The following is a 14,732-nucleotide window of genomic DNA, read 5'->3' as shown; positions in this document are numbered from 1 at the left end:
TTTCTGTTTTTTTTCTCATCTTTTGCTCTTTGGATCTGTCCTTCCCACTAGTATTATACTATCTTGATTGCTGTAACTACATGGTAACTTGTCAGATTTCTCTAATTTTATTCTTTTTTAAAATTTATTTTGACTATTGTTTCCTTTTTATATTTAAAACACACATACACACACACATACCCCACTGGGATTTTGTTAAGAATCACATTACATTGTGGTCAGTTTTGGAGAAAATTTAGATTCCTACTCTATTGATGCAGTTCATGAATGTAGTATCTTTAGCCTTTTAAAAACGTTTTTTATGTCTTTCCTCAGCATTTTGTAGTTTCCAGAATGTAATTCATACACATTTTGTTAGATTTATTCCTAGACTGTAAAGCAATTGTAACTATTATGTTTCAAATTTTGACTTTTAATTGTTCATATGCTAACAAATATCAATATAGCTGATGGCTGTGGATGCGCATTGTGTTCTGAGACTTGAACTGTTTTTAAGTAGATTTTGTGAGCACAGACTATTTTAATTGCTTCCAGTTTTTGTGCTTTTTATTTCTTTTCTTGCCTCACAGCTCTGGCTAACTTTTTTTGGGTCTTAGGATATATTCAGTCTTTGACCACAAAGGATGTGTTGGCTACATTGTTTTTGTAGGTGCTATTTATCAGTTCCCTTTCTAGTTATAGTTTGATTAAAAGTTTTTATCGTTTTTATCATGACTGGGTCTTGGACAATATCAGATACTTTTTATATATCAGTAACTGGTTTTATGGTCTTTTTTCTTTAAACAGGTTACTTCCTTTTTTAAACATTTACTCTGAAATATATGGAATAGATAATGAGACTAGAACAAAGATGTAAGAAAAAAGACTATATTGAAAATGATTGCAGTGATCCAGATGAGAGGCTGTGGTGGCTGGAACTGGGGTAGTAACAGTAAAGGGTGAGAAAAGGTCAGATTTTGGATGTGTTCCAAGCCCTGTGTGGGCAGGAATTGCTGATGAATTATATGTGGAGCATGAGAGGGAATTCAAGAATGACTCCCAAGAGTTTTGGCCTAAGCATGGAATTGCTGTTGACTGAGTTGGGAAGAGTGGGGAAATGGCAAGTTTAGACCGGGCTAGGTAGTCAGGAGCTTGCTTTTGAACACATTAGCTCTGAAATGTTTTCTAGACTTACAATTTATAAAATCAAGTAGGCAATTCATTCAATACTTAAAATGGAATTAGGTGAGGAATTCAGGCTAGAAATAAAAATTTATCAGTGAGGTAAAATAGAGTTGTTACGGATTGTAATTCCTTTCTGTTTAGTACATTTAGTCTGTTAACAAACTAAAGAAATTCGTGAAAGTGTGAACCGGTTCTGTTTACCAACAGACAGTTGAATATCCGATGTTAAGAACATCAGAAATTATATGGTTGGGAAAGAATTTTGAGGATAGATATTTTGAAGATTACATTTGTCTTGAACCATACTTAATTGGTAGATAACTGTTGTACTATTACTCATCTAACAGTTTTTACTACTAATTGGGAGCTTTGTCCTAAGCCTTTATAAACTGAAGAAGCCCTGTACCTATTGTGAAGAGCTTGACATTGCTATTCAGTTCCCAGGTGGCATTCCCTGACAGCAGTTCTTGTATATGAAGCCACCCAGAGAGATAGGAGAAACCAGGATGTGAAACAGCTGACAAGGAGAGGAGCAGCTCAGAATCAGCTGGCGAAGTGAATGAGACCTGAGGACAGGGACATCTTCTGGGTCCCACCCAGATTTCTGCACATTGAACCTAGGCAGTATTTTTAAAACACCATCATTTTTTTTCTTTCTATAACTAATCAGTAGCTCTAGCATAGCATTTTCTCATTGGTGATTTGTATATTGTTAGAATTGCTTTATTTACTTCTATTTGCACAATTTACCATTGTGTATTGATAATTATCTGCTAATTTTCAGTGTTTTGTACTAAGTTGTTTTAAATACTTCTTTTTCTTTTGGAAAAAAGAAAGTTCACAGAGTATACTGCAAGGGTACAGCTGGTGTGGCAGTAGCAGCTGCCCATCCCAATAGTCCTTTAGCACATGGACAATTAATAGTATTTGTGAATGGATGATGCACACACCCTACCAAAAGTTTAAAGCTAGTTCATGAAACTTTGACTTTGAAAACAAATGCATTTACAATTCAGGGTACAATTGCATGTCTTTTAGGAAATTTCTGTGCTCTATTTTCTATCTACTACTCTCCATTTTCAGGTAAATAGCAGAAGTAGATATAGAACAAAATTTTCTTTGTTAGCTATTATGCTTATAAAACATTACCATACACTTTTTTATTTTGAGCTATATGAGGCAAACCGTGAGCTTTTACTGTTCTATCATACTTTTAAATAGCAAGGAAGTTAGTAATTACTACTTATACATGGGTACACATGCATGCGGAGGCCAGAGGATCACCTCCAGTGATCCTTATTCCTCAGGAGTTAGTCACTGTGTTTTTTGAGACAAAAATCTCTCACTGGCCTGAAACTTACCAATTCAACTAGGCTGGCTGGACATAAAGACCAAGGGATCTGCTAGTCCCTGCCTCCTAAAGGCTGGGATTGCAAAGTCCCATCACCATGCCTGGCTTTTCCAAGACATCTATCTATACTGGGGATCAAGTTTGAGTGCTTTTAAATGAGCTGTCTAATAGCACTAAAATATCTTTATTTGCAGTTGTATAGTGTGTTGTGTGGAGGTGTGCATGTGTACATATCTATACACATTACAGATAGTCAATCTGTGACAGACTAATAGAATATATATGGTGCTCTCTGATACTGTTGACACCAAGATAAAGATATTTAGTGACCTTGTTTAAGCATTTTTTTAACATTTAACTTTATTTTATGTGTATTTCGTATGAAGGTGCCAGATACCCTGGAACTGGAGTTATAGACAGTTGTGAGCTGCCATGTGGGTGCTGGGGATTGAACCCAGGTCCTCTGGCAGAGCAGCCAGTGCTCTTGACCGCTGAGCCATCTCTCCAGCCCCATTAAGCATCTTGAATAAGGGAAAATAGTTGCATATTCATACTTATTTTAATGATGTGAATGAAACAATATATGCTCAACTGAATGATTATGTGGACCATTAAATGAGCAAACACATTATAAGACATTTGGCTATGTACCTGACACTTGTTATCAAAAGTTTTAAACTTCTTTTCCTTGGCCTTCTTGATACTTTAAAAAACAAAACAAAGAAACAAAGTGGTCTTATATAGCCTAAGCTGGCCTTGTATTTTACAAGTGTTGGAATGCGGGCATGAACTGGTACAATGAGCTTGATACCAATTCTTTCTTGCTTTCATGGAGCTAACTTTCTTGGCTTTGTTTTTCAAGTTTCCTTTTTAGCTTTCCTCTTTTGCATTTCTTACTTAGGTCAAATCAACTTTAAAATCCCTTGCTTCTCATAGGAAGGATATGATGTGACCCAGTTTGTATTTTAGGCAATTAGTAGGCTTGTTGCAGTTGTAAAGTACAGCCTAGGAAAGCTGTTCAGTAGGACAGGGTATCAGATAGGAAGCTGTTAATTGGTTATCAAGGTACAACTGAACCCCTGAACATTAAGGAGGGAATAGGAGTGGATACAAGGCCTTGGGAGTGATGAGTGAAACTTTGCCATTGGTTATATGAAGATAGCAAAGAATCAGAGATAGGACACTGGGGTTCCTGACTTCAGAGCCTCACAGCTTATAGCTAATAGAAATGCATTGTTGGGCAAGAGGTAGAGTTGTAGTTGAGTTGTTTAGGATGGTGGTGTGTATTGTGGGGATGTTGGTTTACTTGTTCCAGACCCACCCTTTCTCCCTCACTGTCTGAATTCCATTGCTGTTAGTCTAAGAGCTTCCTTTAGGAAAAAGTATGTTCTTTTCCGTCATAGCCAGCAGCAGAGCTTATTACATGTGGAGAGAAATGTATTTCCTACCTTCATTCCTAGTCTCTTGAGATCTCTGTGCCCTGTGTGAAGATGACTTAAGAGACTATACCATCGTTGTCACCCCACTTAAGTGAAATACGTGAAGCAAGTTGTTAGAGCTATTTGAAGAAAGCTGCAACTATATGCTGTGTTTACAACCAAATAGTAATCAGTCCCAGTAAATGAAGCATGATTCATCTCATATCACTAGGTAAGACCTACTTGCATAAAGTAATTAAAACTTAACCCCCAAATCTGTATTTATAGATTTTTCTATAGATTTTTATTTAAATCTCCATCATGTATGTTATATAAATCTAATTAATAAATATATGTTTTATTCCAAGTCTGTTTGTTTATATTTCATGTTTCTCTGCCATCTGAAATAGGGACCCTTATATACATGTACCTATTTTGCATACTAAATCTTTTTGTAGAAGACAGTGTTTGCTTCATAGTGCCTGCCACTAAACCGTGTGAGAACTTAGTTCATAGTAGATGTGAAACATTGTAGGAGGACAAAAGGGCTGTTTTCTTTTTGTGCTGGTGAGAGGAGAAACACATACCATTTGTCTTACATATATCCTCATTTTCAGTTTCTAGATTTTATAAAGATACATAAAAACCATGTGTTTCTCCTCTTTTTTTGTTTTTTGTTTGTTTCTCTTTGTAATTATGGAGCCTGTCCTAGAACTGTGTAGACCATGGTGGCCTTGAACTCACAGAGATCCACCTGTCTGCCCCCACCCCTCATGCTAGAATTAAAGGCATGCATAACCACTGCCTGGCAAAACCATATATTCTATGTAACATAAAAGTAGATGTGAAACATTGTAGGAGGACAAAAGGGCTGTTTTCTTTTTGTGCTGGTGAGAAGAGAGGGTAAAGAGGGGAGGTAAGGAATGTGCTCAATGTTCAGAATGGACTTGTATGAAAATGTCCCTCTCCAATAGGACCATGTATGATGAATATGCCCAAGGATTTTTTTTGAAATATAAAGAAATATATTTCAAATAGGTAAATATTTAGGGCTGAGTGTGTGTGTGTGTGTGTGTGTGTGTGTGTGTGTGTGTGTGTGTGTGAGAGAGAGAGAGACAGAGACAGAGACAGTAGGTAGAATGTTTACCTAGCATGTCTGAAGCCCAGAGTTCAATCACAGCACAACATAAGCCATGCATGGTGATGCCACCTGTTATTATGCAACTGAGGAGGTGGAAGCAAGAGGATCAGCTACCAGAATTTGACCCAGCCTGGAATATATGAGATTCTGCCTTTTCTTTTTAAGTTAGAGTCAATAGAGAGATTTTAATCTAAATTATATGATCCTAAAGAAATTGAGGGTAGAACTTGAGGGAGAGGTGCATGTGGCGGTGAAAAGGGTTCAGTTTTTATTGAGTTCTAATGTAACTTTCCCATTTCTCTCTGTTAGGGTTTTAGAAGAAGCAGACCACAGCAGCATCAGCAACACCTTTTTCTTTAGCACTATGAGACACTTCTCATGTTATGCTCTAGATGTGGATGTCTCTGTGTAGTTATACATATTATCACCTTGGAATTTAGGTATATAATTGTACTGGGCTCCTGCTAGGACTTCTTTTTTGTGTTTGGTATTAATTTTTTAAAAATCACAAATAAGCCTAGGCTAGTCATGGTGACTCTTGCCTTTGATCCCAGCACTCTGGGGCCAGAGACAAGCAGATCTCTGTGAGTTCAAGTCCAGCGTGGTCTACATACAGTGAGACCCTGTCTTTGGGGGGAAAAAGGTAGCTGTGTTTCACTTATCATTCTCCCTTCTTGTCATTTATCTTGTGCTTTTGAAACCTTGTTTTCACACACCACCACCAACTCTTCCTGTCTTCTCATTGGTCTACTGGATCAGCCTCTGGTGTGATTGCTATTCCCAACTCCAGTATTAAGCCTGTATCCATGTTTGGACACGTCACATTGTAGCTGATAATATGGACATATTTCAATAAAATTAGCTATCTTTATAATCATGAGTATTTTACGCATTCAAAACCACTCTGAGGGAATCTGTAACTTCCTTGAGACAACGAAAGGGCCCATGACCTGATAGTAGACCCAAACTGGAGAAGGGATAGGATAGGTTTTAGTGGGAGTGGCAAGCAGGACAGGAGCCTAGTGAATATGGTTTCTTATTCGTGTCGTTTCAGTTGTGGTTTCTTCCATGATTCTTGCCTTCTTCCTACTAGATAGACTAGGGTGTAGAGGGCAAAACCTGTGTCAGCAGTTTGGATAACTAGCTTTGTGGATTAATATTTGCTAAATAGCTTTAAGACTTAACTGGCAGCTTTGGTGTATGAATATGACAGTGTGTTTAAGATGATGAAGACTTCACACATGTTCACAAGTTAAGGGGAGATACTGAAAAGCGAGATGGGGGAGCTTCCTCAAGGGAAGTATGAAGGAATAGGGTCTGGTCTCACATAAGATGCAAATGATGAGAGACATTCCCTTACAAAGAGTAACAGACCTTAGAGATTTTAAATTCTTTTTTGAATTTATAATTCTTTTAAAACTTTTAGCTTCAGGTAACTATTTCAGAACATAAAGAAGAAAAGGTGAACTTTGAGTTCTTTTTTACAAAGCCAAGCATACAAGGATAGTAAAATAGATTAAAAAACTGCAGACCGTCTTAGGAAAGTTGATGGAAAAATGCTTATAATGAACTTATCAAATGGACTTCAGCATTATATCACTGGAATAATACTGTAGATTAGTTCACATTAATGGTAAGCATGGGTATGGATGTCTTGAGGGATGCCATAGGGTGGAATAGGAGAATTTCAGCATTTATTTTGACAAGAGTACTTAGTAAAACTAGAATAGAGAGATATTCCTAAATTTTCACATCTCAGACCAGAAACCACCATTTTGTTACTAGAAATGGTAAGATGCTAGAATTCTCATTTTCATCTTTAGTAAAAAGCTAAATAACTAGTAAAAAGTCACGAATCAAAGCCTGTTGGGATGTTGCTTATAATTGCATAGGAGGCTGAGGCAGACTAACACATTTCAGGCCAGCCTGGCTATGTAATGAGACTGCCTCAAACCTCCCTGCTGTCCTCCTTAGCCCAGCATTACTGTTACATAGCATTGTCATGGAAGTACTGAGTAAATACAGTTAGACCAGAAAAATAAAATAAAATCGGGTATTATTTACTATTATTAACATTATATATATGGAAAAAAGCAAAGGAAATAACTGAAATGTTACTACGAGTAATGAGATTTCAATGTGATAGCTAGTTATAAAATTAAAAATACATAATGTTGCTGAGAGGTGGTGGCACTCGGGAGGCCTTGAGGCAAGTTGGTCTCTGTGAGTCTAGGGCCAATCTGGTCTACAAAGTGAGTTCTAGAACAGCCAGAACTGTCCCACAAAGAAACCCTGTCTCAAAAACAAACAAACAATACTGACTCGTTTACAGAATTTTCCTTGGTAGTCTTTAAAGTGAAAGCCCTCCATAAGAGTTAGTGACAGAGACTATACAAATAGAATTCTATCTCTCCATTTTGAGTGGTATATTTTCATTTTAAGTTTTTAAACTATTTTGAAAGAAAGTTGTAATGAATACATTTTGAGTAACTGTATGTTTTTTTTTTCTTAAATTCCTTGTGGCTGTGACACTTTATACTTGGTAAATGGCAGAGAAGTTGTAATCTGATCTTCAAGCCATATTTGGTAAATAATAATTTTCTGTGGAGCCTGCTGTTCTATCAGTAAGAGGGAAATTATTGCCCATATGTAGTAGAAGGCTTTTCTTTGCCTTAACTGCAAAAAGACCAAGTTATGTCATGGACTAATTACTTTCCTGGGGTTTTGGTGATGATGGTTTTGGTATTTAAGCTCAGTATCCCAGAGGTACGTGTAACAAGACTGTTGTTGCATCTATATTCTACTTGACTGGGAGAGAAAATTTTGTTCTTGTTTACTACAGACTATCTTTGTATCCTAAATGTAAATTTTTACATCTCTGAGAATTGAACTGTCTTCTAGTTATTCTGAAAACAGTGTTAATCAATTACTTCTCTTAGAATGTGATGCAAGTTTAATTACACATAAAGCTTATTAAACATGCCTGTTACTGTAGCACTTGTGAAAATAAGCTTAAGTATACCTATGTATTCAGAGCATACATAAAGCAAACAGAAAAAGAATGTGTTTCATCCTTTAGTAATGCAGAAGGATGTGTTGGAAACCTGATATGCAGCAGACTTTAGGTGCTTATGTACACAGTGAAGTTGCATGGCAGCCCAGTGAAATGCGCAACTCTCTGCAGTTTGATAAAAAAGGGACTTAGGGTGGAAGCTATATTGAAGTGAGATTTGAACCAAGGTTCCTGTCTTCCAGGATTCTTTTCTCTACAGCATGCCATCACAAAACATGAAAAGCTTACACACGCACACCCGCCTGTTGTGTTAGGAGCGGAGGGGCTGTGTCCCCGGCACCCGGCCGCCTACATGGCTAGCTTTATACCCGAAATAATTACACGGAAACTGTATTCTTTTAATCACTGCCTGACCCATTAGTTCCAGCCTCTTATTGGCTAGCTCTTACATATTGATCTAACCCATTTCTATTATTCTTATGTAGCTCACGAGCTGGCTTACCAGGAATGATCTTAACCTGCATCTGCCTGGAGTGGGGGAACCATGGCGACTCCCTCTCTTAACTTCTTTCTCCCAGCATCCTGTTCTGTTTTCTCTGCCTACCTAAGGGTTGTCCTATGAAATGGGCCTAGGCAGTTTCTTTATTAATAAGAAATCACTCCCACATCACCCGCCACCGCCAAAATTACTTTGGCTGTGTTTTTGCTGTGTTGGTATGCACAGAAATGCACAGAGCATCCATCCTGTTTCGTCTGTGTCCCATCACAGTCCTCATGTTTGATAGAACAGAGATTTCAGTTTACTACTGTGGGGTTCATTTTTAGAGGAATTCCTAAAGGTGCCAGCCTACTGAGAATCAAGTATAAGGATGTCATTTGAGGTTTCTGGAAAGCTAATTAGTACATTGTCTACCACTGGCTTCCCATTTCTATAACTTTGTAGTTGCCAGTTTGTTTTTGTTTTAATATTGGCCTACGAATTTATTTTAATGAATGAATCTATTTTGGTAGTGGGAAAATAATTTCCAGTGGGTTAGGAAGTACATCTTATAAATTGTTCTTTGCCACCTTCTTTAGGCATTACCATTATTTTTGAGCCAGATGGGGTGGCACATGCCTTTAATTCCAGCACTCGGGAGGCAGAAGCAGGTGGAGCTAGCTCTGCATTCGAGGCCAGGCCAGCCTGGTCTACTGAGTGAGTTCCAGGACAGCTAGGGCTGTTAGAAACTCTGTGGAACTTGGAATTGAGTTTGTTGCCTGAATCTATCTAAAACATTCCTAGGAAGCCTCTGCAGCATCTCTGACCAAGGAAATAAAGAGAGCAGTTAAAGGGTGACAGCGAGGGAGGAGTAAAATAGCCTGAGAGTGAAGGGTTTCTAGTTCCAGTTTTATCGCTCAAAATGGGTATTGCTGCTCCTGTGTTACAGTTGCACTGACCTCTGCCAGGCAGGCTTCTATCCAGAATCGTGGGAGATTTCCCAAAGGCTACTTTTCACTTCCTGGAAGTGAACTAACTGGGCAGGTGAAGAGTATGTCTCTCTGAAGTAGCTTCTCCTGGCCTTTGTGTTTCGGGAACCTTGTCCTGCTTGAGAAAGGCTTCAGGAAAACAGCCAAATACACCCCCCACCCCTGTGCGCGCTTTCGGATCTCAGGGTGTTGTCTACTCACATTCCTTATTCTGCCTACCTCTAGTTTTACTGTAGTTTTTCTTCTGCTTTCAAGGCTCCAGACCGAGTTCCTGGACCTGCCCTGGAAAAGAAGTATCCAGTAGAGATGAGCTCACTGCAGTTACTTAATTAAACATTTGTAAGCTGCAAATGAGCCAACCAAGGACAGCTACAGTTTGAATTTTTCTATTTCCAGGTATGCGAAAGTTGGGGCACTCAAGCATAGACTGTGTGATCTGTAACAACACACAGTTCACAACTTAACAGTTCTCTGGCTTTAAAACCGAGTGACATAGTAACCGCCCTAACATCTAGTAACACGTGGCTAGCATCGACTTGTAGCTTAACTTTTGCCTGAGTAGTTCTAGTTTAATTTGTTTGCTGATTGTGACAAACTAATGTAAAAACATCTTAAGAGAAATAATGCTGAAGTGCTATGTAGTCAAGCCCTGCAGATGTGCAGAATAGTGCTCTGGTCTCCACTGAAAGTGACCATTGACAGCACCGTCCTGCTCTAAGGTCATGTGTGGGATAAGCAGTTTTGGAAATTACATGAATGAAGCAGGTTTTCCTTTCCAGTGTCCTTAACTGTTATAACTGATACGTTTATAAAAGTTAGCACATTCTCCAGTCACTGGAAATGATAGGCTTTGTTTACAGATTAGACCAAATACTGTATTTACATGGTATTTACCAAAATGTAATTGTATTCCAATGTAATATTTCATATATATGCAAATATATATACATACACACATATATTACTTGATTGCTTGAAAGGAATCAAATGGGAAAGTGAAAAATGATGATTGTCCCAGAGTATAACTAAAAAGGTGAAAGTAGAGGTTTCCTTGTGCATTAGATTTTAATCAGGAAAAGCATTAGGGAGTCAAGTCAGTTGGGTTTGAGACTTTTAAGGGCTTTAATTAATTTTACCTGTTTATATAGATTTGAAACAGTATTTATAAAACATTTACTTAATGAGTATATAGCCGTGCATATCTTTTGATTTTTTAACTTCATCTAAGCCAAAGATAACCCAAAATTGAAGAAGGGGATTTTGTATCCCAGCTGTGGGTTTAACCAGTGATCCTAGTGCTTCAGCGTGTATTTGACTCCTTCTTCTCCAGTGTGTAATGCATAGTGAGTTACTGTAGATTATAGAACCCTATGGTATTGACAGAACCATGGCTCAGTGATGTTGAATTACAACTATAGCAGCTATATGAACGTCATTACCCTATTAAGTCAACTAAAGGGGAAATTAAGGAAGGAAATGTTCATGAGTACCAAGTCTTGCCATTTTCAGAGATGTTATTAATAACAGTGAAATTTTCTCTGCTGTTGAATACGCATTGTGTATAAGACACTGCCAGGTACAGTAGAGATAGAAATAAATGACCATTACTTTCAGTGAGCTTACAGGCAGATAAAGTGGGCTCTCCACTATCTCCAATACTGTACCAACCATGGATCAGAAATTTGTTAGGACTGTATAAGTTGCCTATGTGCTTTACCATGTACAGGTTGTTGAAGAATATTATTCCCTAAACAATAGACTGACAAATAATTTGCCTAGGGTTTACATTATATTTGGATATTAGAAGTAATCTAGGGTGTGTATAGGTCATATACAAAAACATGTTCCTTTTTTGTAAGATATTTAAGCATCTGCTCATTCCAGTATCTTAAGAGGGACGGGAGGGGGCGGGTCTTGAACCAATCTTCCTTGGATATTGAGGAAGAAATTATAATATAAAATATCAGAATAGAGATATAAACCACATGCTTGGTAGTGCCCCAGAGAATTGCCTTTGTGAAGAAGGCTTTCTGCTGAGCATTGGAAGATTAGATTTTAGCAAGAGTATTTCTTAGTACAGATGTTCTAAAAACTGTAAGTAGTAGTTCAGTGTACTTAGAGAATAGTTGGGATCTGATGAGAAACAGAGCTACTTTATACATGTTTCAACTTGCAGTGCAAAGAGTTTGGACTTGATTTAATAGGCAGTGGGAAGTCTTCGTTGAAGACTTCTTAGAGCTGCATAAAAGTCGGTGAGTGCTTTAGAAAGGCTGGAGTATAGTAAGTGTTATTAATGTTGAAGATTGTGCAGTAGTGAGCCTTTGTCCACCTTCGCATATGATAGTTTTCTATAAGGGAGTTGTATACAACTTAACAAAAGGGATGGGTCATATTTTTTCACCAAAGGTTGTCTTAAGGTGAACTGTTTACTTGAACCCTGAAACTCAGTAAGTTGTACTCATCTACTTATGAGTTTAATTGGTTAAAAGAAAGGTAAAAAGAGTAATAAGAGTTCCCCCAATGAAAACTGCTGAAGCTTTGTTCAGAGACCTGAGGTGGCCAGCTGGTACTGTGGCCATTTGGAGACTTCATTAAGATCACATTCGTATATTTTAGGAAGTTTCTATTGCTCTAGGTTTCCATACCACTCCACAAATGCCCTCAGTTCTAGCTGCCTGTCCTCAAATTCCTTGCCCTCCCTACCTGATCCTCCCATTCCAGCCCCACGTCCCCTGCCCCCAGTCCACTCAAAATCTGTTTCCCCCTTCCCAGGGAGATCCATGTCATTGTCACCCACTGCCTCCCACCCCACCCCTGTTCCTTCCTCTATACCTAATCTCTCTGGATCTACAGATTGTAAATCAGTTATAATTTACTTAATAGCTAATATCCACTTATAAGCAAATATATACCATATTTATCTTTCAGGATCTGGGTTACCTCAGTATGATTTTTTTTCTAGTTCACCCATTTGCCTGTAAATTTCATGATGTCATTTTGTTTAACAGATCGATAACACTCCATTGTATAAACATACCACATTTTCTTTATCTGTTTTTGTGTTGAGGGACATCTAGGTTGTTTCCAGTTTCTGGCTATTGTGAATAGAGCATCAGTAAACATTGTTGAGCAAGTGTCCTTGTGGCAGGGTGAATCGTCTTTTGGGTATATGCCCAAGAGTGAAGGGGAAAAAAAAAGAAGAGGAGGAGGAGGAGAAAAGAAACAAACCTAGGCAACTGGGTATGGTGTCCTATGCTGTAATCAGAACCGTTGGAGACTGAGACAGTAGGGTCATGAGTTTGATGATGCCAACCTTGGAGAAACTCTTTATCTTCCAAAATGAAAGCAAGCAAGAAAGATTATAGAATTGGAACCATATCTTTAAAAATTACCTTCAAAACCTTCCTTATGTATTTATTTTTTTAAATCTCTTTAGTGGATATATTTTGGACTTATATATTGAAGGCTTTATAATATGTGTGGGTTCTGTGTCTTGATATTTTCCATCAGTTTCTTATATATAGTAATTTGGATGTCTTACTCCACTAAGAAAAAGACTGATGATTTTCCTTAATGTGGCTATGCAAAAATTTTTTTCTCCTTGAGAGTAATTGTTGTTTGGGGTGAAGGGGAGGAGAATTGAGATGGCTCTGTAGTTAAAGGCAGGCACTTGTCACCAAACCTGATGACAGGAGTTTGATCACAGAGATCCAAACAGTATAAGGAGCAGCCCAACTCCCAAAAGTCAACCTCTGACAGTAACGTGTTAATAAATATTTAACTGTATTATCATAGTTTTCATGTATCAGGTTAATTCATTTCTTACAAATGTTTATGGTTAGAAGACCAAAACATGAGTTTTTCCAAATATTCTGGTTTATTTTCTCCTCTTTTTATCATAAATAAGAATTCGTTAACATGCTTTAGTCCCTGTTTTCTTTTAGATGATACTTATGAACAGTATAGATTATCTGAAAAGTTGCAGTGAAAGGAAGCACTGGAAAGTAACTTTGTTTCAATACTTAAATGCTAAAGAATAGGAAAAATAATAAGATACAAAGTGGAAAATACACACAAGGTAGTCAGTTATATACTATGTTTGTCTCAGATTTCTTGCACTTTTCTTAATCCATAGAAATGGCAGCATCCACCACAAAACACCAATTGCCAAGTGTGGCTGACTTGCACATTCCTTTAAGAAAAACTTGTAACTTAACTACTGAGGCATAAGAAATAGTCAGCATTTATATCCTTAAGGCAATGCATTAAGTGAAGAAATTGGAAAGGTTTCTTTCCTTTTTTTTCTTTCTCCATCCCACCCCTTCCCCAGCCTCATTTTTTAAGATTAGGTTTCTCTAAGTAGCCCTGACTGTCCTAGAACTTGCTCTGTAAATCAGGCTGCCCTGGGACTCAGATCTGCCTGTCTCTCGCTTTCCAAGTGATAAGATTATATAGGAAGGTTTGTTTTTAAAACAGAGGGCATGAGTCATTCTGCACGACTATTGGTGTCTATTCTTTTTCTTTGGGAAGTTAATTCTGTGCTTGTAAAGTTGTCCAGTTTTTGGTAATACTTAATTTCTCTCTTCAAGTTATTAAATATAATGGGTTAGCATTTGGATGACTGGTTTGGTGTATTGTTGTCTTAACAGTTAATTGATTTTACAATGTGACTCCATGCAAATTCTGTGATAAAGTTAATGCTGAAGATTGTTTATAATCTTTTCTTATGTTTTTTTTTTTGTTGTTGTTGTTGCTTAGTTTTGTTTTTTTTTTCTTTGAGACAGGGTCTCTTTACATAGCTCTGGTTGTCCTAGAACTCACTACACAGACCAGGCTGGCCTCCAGCTCACAGAGATTTGCCTGCCTCTTTCTCCCAAGGATTAGGATTAAAGGCGTGTGCTATCATGTCTGTCAATTATTTTTATATTAAGTCGTGATAATATTTGAATTTCAGATTTTTAGTTGAATAGCTATAATTTTATTTCTTTAATAGAAAAATATTGACAGATATTTTGATATTAATTTCCTAAAATTATAACATTATACTTGAAGAAATAAAATTCCAATATTTGTTAGAAAAATAATGTTGATAACCCAGACATGGTGGTTCACCCCTTTAATCCTAGCACTTGGGAGGCAGAACAAGATGAAGTGAATTGGAAGTCAGCCCGGTCTATA

General features: G+C 37.5%; 1 protein-coding gene across 2 annotated transcripts in view; it reads left to right on the top strand.

Moving 5' to 3' along the window:
- Window positions 1–14,732, top strand: part of Tab2 (TGF-beta activated kinase 1 (MAP3K7) binding protein 2) — a 56,218-nt gene that overhangs the window by 11,985 nt on the left and 29,501 nt on the right. Inside the window, exon 2 of one of the 2 annotated variants that reach the window (XM_005370643.3) lies at window positions 9,810–9,950. The exons of the other annotated variant lie outside the window; for it this stretch is intronic. The gene's annotated coding sequence lies outside the window, so the exon portion shown is untranslated. The remainder of the gene's footprint in view (window positions 1–9,809; window positions 9,951–14,732) is intronic. 2 annotated transcript variants of the gene reach the window in all.

This window comes from Microtus ochrogaster, unplaced genomic scaffold (genome assembly GCF_000317375.1).
Source record: "Microtus ochrogaster isolate Prairie Vole_2 unplaced genomic scaffold, MicOch1.0 UNK82, whole genome shotgun sequence".
Classification (NCBI taxonomy): Eukaryota; Metazoa; Chordata; class Mammalia; order Rodentia; family Cricetidae; genus Microtus; species Microtus ochrogaster.
Note: the sequence above shows the minus strand (reverse complement) of the source record. Positions and strands in the feature narration are given on the sequence as shown.